We start from the raw sequence: 13,140 nt of genomic DNA on the forward strand, positions 1-13,140 counted from the left end.
GCACAAAGATAAACTAACCACTTATGCCTCTACTATATGCCTATCTACTACTTTGTCCTACAAAAATAGTGACAAAGCCGATCACAAGGACCTGTTGTGAGCTTGTAGTGAATGACTGTAATGGAGCGATCGTTTAGTTTGGTAACCGTTTGTTTGTTTGTTTGTTTGTTTGTTTGTTTGTTTGTTTGTCTGTTTGTTTGTTTGTTTTATAGCTTTCATATATAATTTTTTTTATCACACAATTTTTGTAACCTGGGCGCTACTCTCCCTCTGCTAAACTGGGGGGAGTCCCGAACTGAGCTCATGCTTCTTTCAACGCATGAGGAGTGAGCAGGTCGCTTCTTATCACCTGTTTCCCTGGTAGGACGTATAGCGCGTGGACTTATTCCAACCAGTTCCTTTCCAATGTATCAGGCCCCCCGACTGACCAGGATAGAGTTGCATGTTTTTGTGAGGATACCTTAGGGGACAATTGGGAGAACATGCAAACTCCACACAGAAAGGCCCCTTCGCCAACCCCACATAGAGTATGGGCAGTGAGAAAACGCCCCCAGCTGTGAAACGACAGTCTACCAACCGACAGTTTACTGTTTCAGTTTTAATAAACTAAAACAGTTTAGTTTAGAATGACTATAGTGGAGCGACCATTTAGTTTGGTAAAACAGTCATGTAAAAAAAAAAAAAGAAATCACACCCATCATACATCAACTCATTCTCAACCAATGGAACATCTGCCACCCAATCACGCCGGCCAATCACAATGACTCACTCTGTGTGTCTGTCCTTGTTTTTTTGAGTGGTGTAAACCACTCCTACAACTGGCTTTGTTAGTTTACGTGTCTGTCCGTCTGTTTGTACCAAAAAATTAGCATGGTTGATGCTGATTGGTTGATGCTGATTTCATTACGTCAGACCACAGCTGATCAGTCTATATAAGACCTTACACCACTCAGTTCACACGGGTGTGATTTTTGTGTCTTGTGAACCGCCAGACTGATCGACTGCACTCAGCGTGACCGGTCGGATCAGCTGTAGTCTAGATCTGCCGAGTCGACCGATATGCCCTATATGCAGATCTCGTTTAACAGAACCACCGATGTGAATATGTGACATGCCCTTATATGGACATACCATATATGGGCATATACTGGTGACATCACATATATCCATATGTGGGCATAGAAGGGACAAGGACAGACAGTTACAGAGATGTCCATACACTGTATATTGGCAACATATAAGAGCAACACAGGCTGACAGACATACCCGAGCAGAAGTAATGAAAACGCTGCAGTTCTCATTAATGGCCTAGAGGGTGCTAGAGAGCTATTTCCCCACCTGCTTGTTGCAGAAGATGTATTTCATTCCATTAAAGTGTATCTGTAATTATGTGACCAGATTATGCACTTGGTCTTCTTACCTTTCAGTACTTTTGCTCTTGTCGTTTTTTTAAGTCTTATTTAAATAACCATATGCATTTCTGTAAATTATGCTCCCATAATTTAATTAATAATAAAGATGACTGGTTCTACTGAGTGAAGACCCGCCCTTCGCTGCCCTTCCACACAATTAGCATCCGCTTTTCGGTTCCATTCGGGATCGGAAATCCCAAGGATTTTAATAAGCTGAAATAGTGTCTTCAAAACGTCTCTGTAGAAACCAATGGATGACGTCACGGCTCCCTTCGTCCATTATTCTTTACAGACTATGGCTCATAAATGGGCTTATATTCTCTGTGTAATTATTGTTAATATTTTTGCTAATATTAATAACATTGGGTCTGCCATGCCATGTGTCCACATGCTATGATGAAGTCTTGTTTGTGTTTTTCTGAGCTCACTTTTTGATTTAATGTGTTTGTCAGTATCTTGAGGAGGATACTGGGAAGAGTCAGCATTACCTTCTCCAAAAGCCTTTTGACAATTGACACCAATCATCCTCAGAGGGAAACTGAGATGGTGGTTCAGTTGATAGAGAAAAGATATTGCCAGACTCTAGCCAAGGTTCAAACCCACGGCAGTGACACCAAAGCAGGCATCCTATACAGGGTGACACTTCCCGTTCATTGTACGATGGGCCATGCACTGAGACTCGCAATCAGTGGCAGAGAGGAGGCACTGGGGTTCACTCTGGTCCCGAGGACGTCAAGGTGAGTACACCCCATCATGATTACTGACCTCAAATATGCAGATGGCATTTCCCTAGTCAGAGCAGAGAAAGGGAACTACTACTGGTAGTAGAAATGGAGTGCAGGATCGTCCTCAAGCTCAATGCCAAGAAAACAAAAGCAGTGACAGTAAAACACAGAGGACAAAACCATTGCCACTGCCGACAGGACGATGCTCGAAGCAGTCAAGGACATCAAATATCTCTGGCCTGGACTGCTTCAACACAACAGGACCTGAAGGTCCGTATAGGGCACCTGCCTGGAATGCATTGCTTGGGATGAGAGGAGTCTGGAAATCAGACAAAGGAGAAGGGACATGGACCCTCACTCACATCACAACAGGAAAGGGCCCTGGATGGAAGTCTACACAATAATGCTATGAATGGCACAAGGTGTCACATGGACAGACCACAGAAATATGGTCCTCTACTTCTACGGGACCTAACACAAGTCACAGACAGAGAAAGAAGGATGAAACTGGCGGGGCACTGTGAAAGGCACCCAGAACTAGTAGCAAGCAAACTAGCGGGAGCCAAACCTGATGCTAGACATGAGGGTGTGGAGGGCAGCGATTCAGGAGTCCAGAGTTGGTGTTGGCTAGACTGCCCTCTCGCATCGCATTGCATATTCTTTATTTGTTTGTTTGTTTGTTTATGTAATTATTTCACTGTTATTATTAGCAATCATGCCTGCCAGTTCACACCTGACATTGTGTGGGAGTCCCGACTGCTCCAAATTGTACTGAATAACCACTAGCTTGCATAAAGACTTAAGACTAGGACTTAAGTCTAGGACATACAGTTGACCAGGTGTGTGCACTCCTCCAATGAGCATGGTACAATCCCCCACCATGCAACAGCACATTCCGTACATCAGAGACGGGCCTTTCCCCTTGGACTCGACCCTCTTCCAGGAGAAGGTCTCTGGGTTGAACTTCCACTGATCACCCAAGACCCAGTCCAGGAGACGGCTGTGGCCACCAAACATGTACAGCTCTCCTCTGTAGGTGAAGGCTGAATGACCCATGCGTCCTTTTGGGAGAAGCTGTGTAGTAGGCGTGTTCAGCCAACAGTTGGCCTCTGTGTCAAACACCCTGATGTTATTGTAGTATTTCTTGTAGGGTTCGTTGTAGCCTCCAAATACAATCATCTCTGTCCCGATGATGGTTGCAGAGTGCCCTTCTGAAGCAGGTGGCTCAGTGCCTCTGGTGATAATTAAAGACCAGACCATTGTGCTGGTGTTCAACTTGTGGATGTCATTAAAGTATCCGTTCCAGTTGTACCCTCCGTGTATAAACATGACCTTCCCAAAAACACAGGCTGAGTGGCCACATCTCCCCTCTGGAACCCTCTCAGAAACCTTGGGTTTGGACCATCTGTGCGTGTCAACATTGAATGCATAAAGAACATCACAGTACTTCCTTGCATACTTATCCCACCCACCCCAAATGTACGCAATGTCGTCCATCAGCACGGCTGTATGGTTGCGGCGCATGGAGGGAGCCTCCTCTGTTCCGTCTGTCACTGGGAGCACCTTTGCCCAGCAGAACGTGGCTGTGTTGATGACGTTCACATCAAGCTTGTCCCCGTTCCCCATGTAGGACCCTCCAAACGTGTAGACCTTGTGCCCGACTGCCACCACTGCCTGACCGTCAGGTCCTCCCTTCTCTCTGGATGCTGTCCAGCGCAACATCTGTGCCTCTCTCTTCCCAGTATGCTCTCTTTTATATCGTGACCTCTCCTATACGTCTCTGTACCTGCCTTGGCTCTCTCGCTCACTCTACGGTGTGCTGTGTCAGCACTGTGCTACGTCTTTCATATGCTTATCCAGAGCTCCAGTCTGACGTCACTCACAACACACATCGTTGCAAAATATTGAAACACTTTTGACACTATAGCCGAAAAATATGTTCACTACGCGCTGCGGTATATTTGCAACAGAGTAGTTTCTTCATAATGTACTTTCTCTTCCTGGAAATGTAGTCATAAGGATCCAGTAAGTTGCAGTACACAATGTACAGTTACTGTCCAGCACTGCCAAGGATCCCAGGGAATGATGGAAATGATGGACAGATAGGCCTATTATAGGCCTATCTATATGAATTCACAAGATGGCATCATTTCTGCCTATATTATTATTATATTTCGTCAATTATATAAATAAATACAAATAAAATGAAAGTACCAATAGTGTCTATTTCAGCATGCTGGCTTTCCAGGAAGAGAAAGGCTGTAGTTTCTATTAGCTTGGAATACCCATTGATGATGTCACAGGTAGGCAGGTTTCTGAACTGTCCACAGCCCTCCTCTGAGACACAGAGTGAGCTAGACAGAAATGGCACCATGCGATCTTATAATGAGCATTATAGAGGACCATTTCTATGAAAATGGGTGAAGTGGTCCTGTAATTACTGTTAGACAGTGTTCAAGCACACTGTCAACACCTGAAAACCTGAAGTTAGACCCTCAATCAGCAAAACAACTACTACTCATTAGAAAACTCCCAATGCAAAACAAACACAATGCCAAAAATATGAACTAATCTAATGTATTTGAGTACACAGCAACCTATACCTTCTGCTCTCTCTCTCTCTCTCTCTCTCTCTCTCTCTCTCTCTCTCTCTCTCTCTCTCTCTCTCTCTCTCTCTCTCTCTCTCTCTCTCTCTCTCTCTCTCAACCAAATACATCACAGTCAGTGCAGCATTGGTAATCAATGTATATTGGACATTACCATTTTATAAAACTAAATTAAATCCTGGCATTATAGTCCCAGTGGTTCAACAAGCATGGCAGTTTAATAACGCTGTAATTAGCCTGTTGCTCATTAATCATGTATTGCTTCGTTTTAACTATTTGACAGACTCACAAGGAAAGCAATTAAACTTAAACTTACCCAATATGTGGCTTATATAATATACAGTGATATACTCAAGGTCAGACTCATGTATTAAAACTAGAGCGGTGCAACAGGCACTCGCCTACTTAGAACGATGCAAGTTGGAAATGCAGGACCCACAAAGTTATTATGTGTCCCTTTTTGCCATTCGTGTCCCTTTTTGCCATATATGGAGTTCTTTGTCAGGCATGCCCAAATATGGAGTCTATGCAGGTGTCAGAACTTCACTGATTTCAGAACAGGCCAGCTCCATATATATATATGGAGATCTAGGGGTGATCAGGTGTGATCAATAAATTGTCCGGACCCCGGCCAGAGGCTTTTGTGCTGGTTCTGGACAACCGGAGTTCTGGACAACCGGATATCCGATGGACTCGACATCGGGCACTGACTGTGATGGTGTGGAACGAAGTTGGTGGGGCGAACGGTTCTGGAGTGATGTGGATTACAGACGTATGTACACATGAGACGTGGTGCATTATAGCCTCGGTCACGTGTTTCAAATTCATTCTTCCATTTTTATTTGTGTTTCTCTCCAAAATAGCAGACCAACAAGATCACAAAGTATGTCACCGAATTGCGAGCGTATAGCTGCTATTAATAGCCCAAGTATAACATAGGATTGAAATGGTTAATGCTGATGTGTGCATGAATCAGTTATTTCATATATACAGTGTTACCGGCCAGGATGAGGATCATGAACTATCTTTTACCGCTATACGGCAACACCGTGGATAGAGGCTGGGCACTTGTTGACTCATGTAGGCCTATAGCCTACAGGCTACAATCGCATGTACACTGCATTCCACAATGCACTTGCAGGCATTAAATACATACGTATTCGACTACATGCCCCGCACAAACAACATTTGCTCTACACCCTAGAGTGTATATGGTAATACAGTATATTGCTTTCATTGGTTCCAGCAGCCTCATTCCTCGGCTAGAATTCAAATCCAAATTCCAATTAGGACATGGCTCAAAATATTTAAATCAGTTATAGAATCCATTGCATTATATGGCAGTGAGGTATGGGGCGTTCTGCAAAACTATTATCCGGGTACAAAGACCTCTCACCTTCTGACATCACAAACTGCAGACTCAGTACAGCTATCACTCAGAAGATTAGACCTAACCAAATGAATGTAGCTGCAAGCAGCGATAAGGCGGGACCAAGAAATAAGACAATACGCAATAAGAACAATATGCACAAATAAGAATCACAGGCTGAGTTGTCGTTTCCCGGATTTGAACACACAACCTTGTGGTCTGAAGGCGAGAGCTCTACTGACTGAGCTACACAGAGACAATCAGTGACTACAATGACTACAACAGGAAAATCATTCAGTGTGTTTGATAACAATCATGTGTGTCCCCATTTTGGGCATGTCATTATCCATTTCTACAGTGTGTTCGAAGTTCATGTTTTCACGTACAAACTTCTCTTCAACTGGGATTTCAGATAATGGTCCGTAGATTGTGTGTAGGACGTTTCATGCAAATTGCTCAAAAATCCAGGCAGAAAATCAGGTATAAGCATTTTTCAAACTGCTCAAAATGGCGGAAAATCTGAGGGCGGAGCTTACTTGTCAAAGTGACAGATGTGTTCCCCCTGAGTCAAGGAACATGTGGAAAAGAGTGCCATGACTTTTGGCCAAACGAGGCATGAGTTAAGCCTGTTCAAAGGTTTCATTTTCAAAAATTGCTATAGTGTCCCCCTTTGGCCAATTGGAGTAAGACTGCTTTCAGTGCTATTTGGCATGACCCTCTACCATGTAAAGTGTAATAAGCAAATGACGCTTCATGTAGGTATTAGGCGCAGAAGAAGAAGTTTCACAAAACAGCAATATTCATTGGCTCATAAAAACTTCATTTTTTCACTTAACAAAAATGTGCTACGATTATTTGTCCGTATAGGTCCAAAGTTCAAGTGTAGAAGTTTTCGTGCATTTTTATCAAAGATCCTATGGGAGCAGATACATTTTAACTGTTTTTCATATAATTCAAAATGACGGGTGATCTAAACGTCAGAGGTCAAAAGAAAGTTGTTCGGCAAGAGGAGACACATATGTGTATCAAAGTGTCATTGCCGACGGTCAAACGGTTCATGAGATATGCACGTTCAAAGTTTGCATTTTCAATTGAGCGCTATAGCGCCACCATTGTCACCGTTTGGCATGGCCCTCTACCAGATTACCGCGTTTCGCGAAAACCGACTGCACGGTTCAGCCAGAACAGCTATTTTTGGCGGAAGAAGGAGGAGGAGAAGAAGAAGAAGAAGAAGAAGAAGAAGAAGAAGAAGAAGAAGAAGAAGAAGAAAAATAAACACAAAAGCAATAAGTGACCAAAGTCACTTCGTGACTTCTTGGTCCCTTAATAACTAAAGAAAAGGATAAATAGGTCTACATCACATATTGGAATGAACTCACACAATCACAACACAAACTAGAAACATATTTGTCCCTAAACTATGGCAGAATACCTAACCACAGTAACTGATAAAAAACCTGTCATACTTTGACAATGTATACAGACTCAGTGATCATATAGTTTGGCAATAGAGAAGGGCAGACACAAACAGACCTGGCTGCCCAGAGAGGAGAGGCTGTGCTATCACTGTGATGACGGAGCTATAGAGACAGAGTTACACTTCTTAACACAATGTAAAAATTACACAAATATAAGAGAGGAGTTATTTCCAAAATTTGAAACAAATTGCCCAGAATTCCAAAGTATGACAGAAAGGGAGAAATGACCACTCCTTCTGCAGGGAACAGAAAGAATGTGCCGTTTTGGCTGCAAAATATGTTAATTCCTGTCATAAGAAAGGGGACAACCAGTAGGACACACATACAGTATGCCATGTTTTATTTTCTGCACCACCTGCTTTATTTTTTATTTTATTTTTTAATTTCATTGATATTGTGTTATTATGTTGTTTATTGTTTGTCATATTTTTGATTGTGCTTTGGCGACACTTGTACAATGTCATGCCAATAAAGCCTGTTGAAGTGAATTGAATTGAGAGAGAGAGAGAGAGAGAGAGAGAGAGAGAGAGAGAGAGAGAGAGAGAGAGAGAGAGAGAGCATAAAATACTTATTATTTTCCTATACGCAGTAAAGACAGAAATGCCCAAAAGCAAAACGTGATGACGGCTTTACAGAGCCGTTAATGTCATTTCATTTCAAATACAGGGGATTATTCTGCGCATGCAACAATAAGTGTTCTAATGCTGCGGTAGGCAGGTTTAGGTTAAACTCACAGACAGCTCAACCCTATAGGATTACAAAGGGGATATAGCCTAATAGCAACAGGCTACAGTCTGCAAGTAAAAGGAAAATACATATTAATATGTAGGCTATATCTGACTTCAAGTTCTAAACGAGCCGACCACAATAAGCGTCGTAAAATGCTTGTTTCATCATAACGTATCATGACTCATGAGCACTGTCTATAAACGTTAGTCTTATAAAGGCACGCCACGTATACGCATATGAGTACAGGCTTATATATGCTGCGAACTGCGTTCCGTTTTGCCGTTTGTTTATTTATTTAAGTTCTGTTGGGATAATTATAGTGTTAAAAAATAACAGGGATGTAATCCTTTCAAACATAATCCCAGCAGGGGGGGGGGGGGTGTCAACAATAAATTACTTGAAAATGCGATCGTGCGTTATAGATTTGACAACTTGGCTGCAGTAGCTAGCATGATTTAGTTAATGAGATCAGCCTATATGAAACAATCCCATTCCTATTGAGAGGAGATCAACAGGCCTGCTCGTTGTTGTTTTTAACCACTTAATGCCTATAGACTTAAGTCATCTGGGGCTGAGTTGTCCCTGTGTATCTTACGTAGCCTACTTGAACCCCCTTTCCCTCTATCCACCAAATGTCTTCGCCAAAGCTGAGCTACACGCGTCGTTGTGAGCTTGTAGATCAGCTATGTTTTGGCTACATGTTCACGGTCCACCACCCCCAGAATAAGGCTGCATGGGGTTGATAAAGCAAAGCTGGTTGTTTTAGTGTGGTGGTTCTCTTACCTCAGTCAGTCAGTCAGTCAGTCAGTGGCCGGCCGGCGGGCTCACACTGCAGGCTGCTGAGTGGACAGCTCCGTGGTGCTGAAATCTGTTCCTAATTCAGACACCCACAGTCGGGGCTGCTAGTGGGCGGGGCAGCACCATCGCGCAGCCAGTGGTTGGTGGGGAGGAGGGGGTGGGGGCTCCTCGGTTCAGCTATTGGCTTTTGCGGGCTGTCAATCATTATGGTGCTGGCTAGCTGAACAACGTCAATGTTTCCCGAACGTATGGTCGTGGACCCGTTTTGAGTCGCCGGCCCGTTTTTATGGGTCGTTTTTATGTGTCTTTTTTAGAAGTAAGATTAATGTGTGTGAGAGTGTGTGAGAGTGAAAGTGTGTGTGTGTGTGTGTGTGTGTGTGTGTGTGTGTGTGTGTGTGTGTGTGTGTGTGTGTGTGTGTGTGTGTGTGTGTGTGTGTGTGTGTGTGTGTGTGTGTGTGTGTGTGTGTGTGTGTGTGCGTGCGTGCGAGCATGCGTGCGAGCGAGCGAGAGAGAGATCAATATGTGGGGGCGCTCACACTCCTTCCATGTTCTCAGTGACATATATTGTTATTGTCACGGTTTGAGACAGGGAGGTATGGAGTCGGACCCAAGCGGTTTGAGACAGGGAGGTATGGAGTCGGACCCAAGCGCAGGACATACAAGCGGAGGCAGAGAAGTAGCCTACAAGTACAACATATACCGGTAAGAAGTTTTTATTATAAAAACCCACAGGAGGGAACAAGTAGCAAAAAACACCAGGGAGCAGTAACGAGGAAGTACGAGGAAAAAGTTAGGTACCAGGCAGGAATACAAGTTATAAACACGCTGACATGACTTACTTTGATTTGGTGAACTGACAAAATAACTGGGAAAAACAGGGGTGTATAGTATAGCACCCACAGACACAGGCACACTACACACAGGTGGAACTCAAAGACAAGCAACACGGCTAGACACAGGTGAACCAGATAATCAATAATCACAGGGTAGGGTGAGACCAGAGTCCTTGGGCTAGAGGCCTATTTCTGGGATATCGCCATCGGTACCACTAAAAAGGACAAAGGTTGCATTATGATTTTTGTATTGCTACATGTCTGTAGTTTATGAAATGATATGATAGCAATCTCAAAATGGAAGCTGATTACTTGTTTTCAGCCCTTATATCAGGTATCTAATGAATGAAATTGGTACAGTGAATAGAATAACTTGGCAACTAATGGGCCGATTTGGATGATTCTGCCATCCAAGTAGGTTTTCTGGGGTGGTGAGTTGATTTATGAGATGACTGAAGCAATTCAAGTTCAGTCAAAGGTCGAAGGTCAATGTCAACGTCATTTTCGATCCAAAATGAACCCAATCTGTGCCAGGAACGTTTTTTTATTTTTTTTTTGTATTATTATTTTTATTATTCTTTCATTTGTCCCTTATCTCTGGCACCTGCACAGCGTTTCTATTGTAACAGGTGGCATGGATTGTAAACTGGCATATCTTGGCCTTGACTTTTATGTTGACCGTGATCTCAATAATACGTAGCAAATAAAATAAAGATTTGTAGCAAATACACAACAAATAAGCTCAATAGTTTTTATTTTATTTTATTATCACTATAATTACAAATATTACATCAGTCTCATTTACTGCCAAATGTATTTTGCCATCTGTTCTCCCCTTGCCAAGGCCTATTCAGTCAGGTCCTTATTTTATGGCAAAGATTAGCCCAGGTCGTGAACCGGAAGTTAGCAAACGGCTAACGGATCAACCTGCGATCTCTTTATAGTGCACCCGAACGTAACACAAAGCTAATCGGATGATAATCATTTCTGAATCATTTCTGAATTCATAGAACTAAATATTCTGTGGGTCTAGTAAAAACGCTGGCAGTGTGTGCAGACTGTTCTACGGAAACAGTTAATGAGTTCATATTGAACTACGCAACCTCTTCCTCATCAGAACTGTCCTGTACAACTGTAAGCATTCAATCTTCCTCAGGTGCTTGGTTTGTACTTGCTTGGACTTTGCAGTACATCTCAACCCATTGCTGTGCGCATCCAGTGAATTGCTAACTGTCCACCATCAACAGTTGTCCATCCACACTGTATGGGATCTGGTGCTGATGGATGAGTCTGCAGAGAGCATCTCCATATTAGAGTCTGGTAATTGGCACGGAGGGCATGGAGACATTCTCTACATGGTGGGAGTTGACTGGAATCAGCCTCCCCTCTCCTGACACATAAATTCTGGTAGCAGATCTCGCTTGTCTAAATGCATCACAAACTGCATGTGTGTGGTTTTGTGTACCACGCTTCTGATAGATAGGATAAGGGATGTGTTTTTGGAAGGCTAAATAGAGAACCATTATATCAGCATCTCCAGAAGTAACATAATACTGTGTGTGGGTGTGCGCGTGTGCGCGTGTGCGTGCGTGCGTGCGTGCGTGCGTGCGTGCGTGCGTGCGTGCGTGCGTGCGTGCGTGCGTAGTAAGTCTAGTTGTGTGATCCTCATTTACATGTTTATTACATGTTTTCCTGAGTTGAGTTGTGTGATGCATGGGGTACAACCTTGAGTTTGAGAGTTCCTGAGTTTAAGAGGATGTAGAATATATACATTTAGACATTACTTTGAAGAGCAAAGTAATGTCTAAATGGATTCTACATCCTCATAAACCCATGAAGAGGTATCACTCATGATTCTATGATGTTTTATTCAGATTCAGAAGTTTACACTGTAAACTTGTAAACTACACTGTTTCAGAGAGGCAGCCATTGTGGATTTTCCCAGTATGGCTACCAGAAGTATAATTCAGCATGTCTGTTGTTTTATTATGATGTTGGTCATGTGCATCCATGGTACAAACATCAGAAATGTGCATAAACGGGAATAGTTTTGGAGTTTAGACAACAATAAATGATGTGGTATCACAGTATACCACTAAAATAATATTCAGCTGCCCTTCTGAAACTGCTATCACACATTTTCTCACTCCTGGATGTCAGACGAACAAAATGATACCACACATGTCTTGTCCCTTTTAGTGGTACCGATATATCACTCGGCCCAATGGGGCCAGTCCAATGGCGGCTCTTCTATATATACTTCTATTGGCAAAGTGCTAGGCGAAGAGTGACAAAGTCCTGGACCGGATGTTGGCAGAATGCACTGGACTCAGGCAACAGCCCAGCTTTAATGATCTAGTACAACATTGCTGAAATTTGCGCCGTTGAAAACTATTCATTTCAAACTCCAGCTTACAATCTAACATGTTTGTGTCGAGAAATAATCAGAGTTACATTATATTTGATAAAAACCCAACACGGCTGGTCTGCCATTCTGTGTTTGGCGTTGGGATGTCTGCCTTTGGGCTCTGCTTGGCTACAGTGTAAAATGGTCAAGGCCTAGCAGGCAGAAGGACGGTGTTGGAATCTTTGGCCAGTTTGGAGAAGGCAGAGACGTACTGTTTCTGTCCACACTGAGGAAGACTGTATAGTAGCCTTTCCGTTCTGTTCTGTCGCGTGTTACAGGGGCCACGATCCAACACACTCTCAGAAAGAAAAGAAAGAAAGAAAGAGAAAGATTTTATTCAGATTTGAACAGCATTGACAGTATTTTAGACTCGGGTCTGTTTCACGAGAATGAGATGTAAGGTCTCTTTCATACAAAGTACAGCAGTCTATTGTTCCATTGTCTCCCTGTCCTTCTGTCTCTTTCTCTCCTCCCCTCTCTCTCTCTCAGTCTCTCTCTCTCTCTCTCTCAGTCTCTCTCTCTCTCTCTCTCTCTCTCTCTCTCTCTCTCTCTCTCTCTCTCTCTCTCTCTCTCTCTCTCTCTCTCTCTCTCTCTCTCTCTCTCTCTCTCTCTCTCTCTCTCTCTCTCTCTCCCTCTCCCTCTCTCTCTCTCTCTGGTTGTAACTCTTCCACAGTAGGGTCTCTGTCTCGCTCTCTCCGCCTCCCTGGCCACTTACGGTTCCGTAACTCAGAGAGAGTCACACATGGAACCAAATGGACCCGTAAAGGGTCCATTTGGATCCAT

This window comes from Electrona antarctica (assembly GCF_951216825.1).
Source record: "Electrona antarctica genome assembly, chromosome: 4".
Taxonomy (NCBI): domain Eukaryota; kingdom Metazoa; phylum Chordata; class Actinopteri; order Myctophiformes; family Myctophidae; genus Electrona; species Electrona antarctica.